Source organism: Setaria italica, chromosome VII (genome assembly GCF_000263155.2).
Source record: "Setaria italica strain Yugu1 chromosome VII, Setaria_italica_v2.0, whole genome shotgun sequence".
Lineage (NCBI taxonomy): Eukaryota > Viridiplantae > Streptophyta > Magnoliopsida > Poales > Poaceae > Setaria > Setaria italica.
The window spans coordinates 35849614-35852627 of record NC_028456.1 but is presented as its reverse complement, the minus strand read 5'-3'; positions in this window follow the sequence as shown (position 1 = coordinate 35852627).

Sequence of the window (3014 nt, the reverse complement as noted above, 5' to 3'; positions counted from 1 at the left end):
GTTCGTCTTGGTGAGAGCTTCGGCGTTTTTGGCGTAAGTCTTGCGGGGACATGGGTGAGACGGAGTGGATCTGTGTTACAAAAGAACGTCCTTTTTGAGCTGATGGTGATCTGATCTGATGCTTTCTTGAGGGTTAGTAATTTGATGGATTTCTCATGGAATTAGTTTGGGGTTTCTCGGTGGCATGTGAGGTGTGTTGTTTTTCTAGATCTGCTGGTTGTGTTTGTCTTCTGGGTGGCGCGCTTCCTATTTCCTTAAACTAATTGGCTGTTTGCTTGCTAGCTAGAGACTTTAATTTAAGCATAAATAAGAATACGTTAAGGATCCTTGTTTTCCCTCCTGCGTGACATATTTTCCTTAGGGGATTTTCCCATCTTGCTCAGATTTTCCCATCTTGTACTTATCTGACAATCAGTTTCTAATTAATGCTCTTCAGTTCTCATCTTTCCCTTGTCAAATGGTAGTACCCTTTCATTCGAACATTTTTTTCTACTCTTTAACAAACTAGCTTCATGTGTAATCATAATGATTTTATATGAAACATATGTTAAATACATAAGCTATCTTTAATTTAACAAATTAGCATCATTTAATTTCTAGCTCTGATCACATTCATTAGCCATACCATATATCATTGAGATAATGATGTGGAGTAAGTAAGTTTTACCCTGAGTCGTTGTCCTAGATGAAAGTCATGGATCCTCTCTTAGTTTTCCAGTTAATGTGAAAGCAATTTTGCAAGGTTGGAATAATTTTGCAGCAGTGAGTTTCTATTCTTGATTTTCAAAATCCTTTGTGCGCATAGGGCTGTGGCAACACTCCTCACTGGACCTCAGCATGATTTCTAGGTTATATAAAGTGAAAGATTAATCGACACAATACAAACGATAAGCACATTTTGTCCAAAAACCGGTATCAACACATTTAGCAAGCACTGAACCTATATTGTATGTAGGTGCAGCCTTTTGGCTATCATATACAATGGAAATAGCAGGGTTGTTAGATACGCCATCGACGGGGTCACTAAGTAGTGCTAGGTCAGAGGCCTTATTAGCAGATGCGTCAGTAGATAATCCATCTCATATCTAGTAACATCGGCATGAATCTTGAGGTAGTTGGGTGCTTATGCGGTCGGATGATCGCATGGGCAGTGGGCCATATGTGCACAAAAATCTGCACACCTTGATTCTTTTATTTCATGATGAAGTGACCTCTATCGAAATGTATGTATGCTATGTATATACGCAATTGACCATTTTGCATTATTTGCATGACAGGTAATATTTTCTTTGTTACAAATAGTAGATAGACCCTACTAGCAAAGAGGCTAGGAGAAATTACATAACCAGGCATCGAGAATGGGCTTCAAGGACTATGAGTAAACCATTTAAATTCCTCTTTGAAAAGGACATTCCACCTAGCTAGATATAGAAATCCAGTATAAAAACGATGAAGTAGCACCAGGTGCTCGAACAAGCCACAACGATGGCTTCCCTGGAAGACTTCAATCCAAAATTATTCGTGGCTTTGATCACCATATCTGTGGGCTTCAAAAGTCCCAATTAATACCAATCAGTCCCCCAACACATATGACTGGAAGGATAGACAAAAAATAGGTGTAACATTGCCTGCTTAGGGCTTCTATACTTAAAGACGCAGCCATAATCACCAAGAGCCTTGTTCTTTCTTCACTACAAGGTTCTTGTGTACAATCTGCCACGTAAGAGGAGCTAGAAAAAGAACTTATGTTGAGGTACAACCCCTGAAGATAGACACCAATATAATATTATAGAGGCTAAATTAGTAAATCCAGAACTCATAATTAAATGGAAACAAAGTTAAAACAGGTAGCTTAATTAATGGCAACAAAGATGCTACTAGTAGTTAAATATAGTCGTCCTCTCTCTGGTGATCTCAAATAGGTTTGCCTTAAGTCGATATTGTTTATCATGAACAGCAGTTTCACAAAATAATATTTTTTAAAGCAATATCTTTTGTAGAGATCCGTGGTCAAAGTTGTGTCTTGTAGTCTATGTCAATGTCCTAAATATGTATTTGTGATCGTGGAGAGTATATGACTTCTTGGATTTTTATTGGCAATTACAGGAACTTTCTTGGTGAAGATAGATCTCAGTCAGTTGGAATCAAGAAGAGAGGAGAGGAAGACCTGAAGATTGGAAGCTGGTTGTGCCGAAGCTGCTTCCATGGCTGCCAATGGTTCGTCACGTGGTACGTCTCTTCAACAATATATGGTGTTCATGCCACCTACAACCAGACTGTTATTTGTTAAACTTTAAAGGCAGTCCAGCGCAACTGAGCTACACGGACTAGAATTTGGATAGTGTTTTTTTTCTCCCAACAGAATTTATTGACGCTAATTAATGTGATACTTTCTTGGGGAAAAAGCAGTGATGTGATATTTTCTAGAGAAAACAATGATATGATATCTCCTAAAAGATCACTTCCCCTCGTATGTAGATTTTCTTTATGGATTGACACAAGAGGAACATCAAAAACTTGAGGAATCAACAGTTCCATTCCATGAATGTGTAGTGAGGATCATCAGAGTAAACAAACAGCGTGAAGTTGCTGCAGTTGACACTGCTTTTCGTGTGTACAATGGTAACAGGAGGAGTTTATTTCTGACCTGTGACCATAATTTTGGAAAAATTAAACGTGGAGAGGTGATTAGGTTGTATGACAGAGACGATAAAAATTACCCAGTTGCAAAGATACTTGCGCGAAGTCATAATGAAAAACATGACCTTTTGTTATTTTCGGTTGAGTCAGTGCCTGAAGTTAAATGTCTGGAGTTCTCTACTGATGAAGTATTCGGGAAAGACTAGGTTATAATAATTGGTTATGTCAGCCTAACCCTTCCAATTGGCGGTAAATTGGAGAGTCTAGTACTGGTTAGAGATCCAGCATCTCTTACTGGTGTTATTGTGTAAGTAGACACATGCAAGTTTTTTTTCATTATATTCGGGAAAGACTAGGTTATAATAATTGGTTAT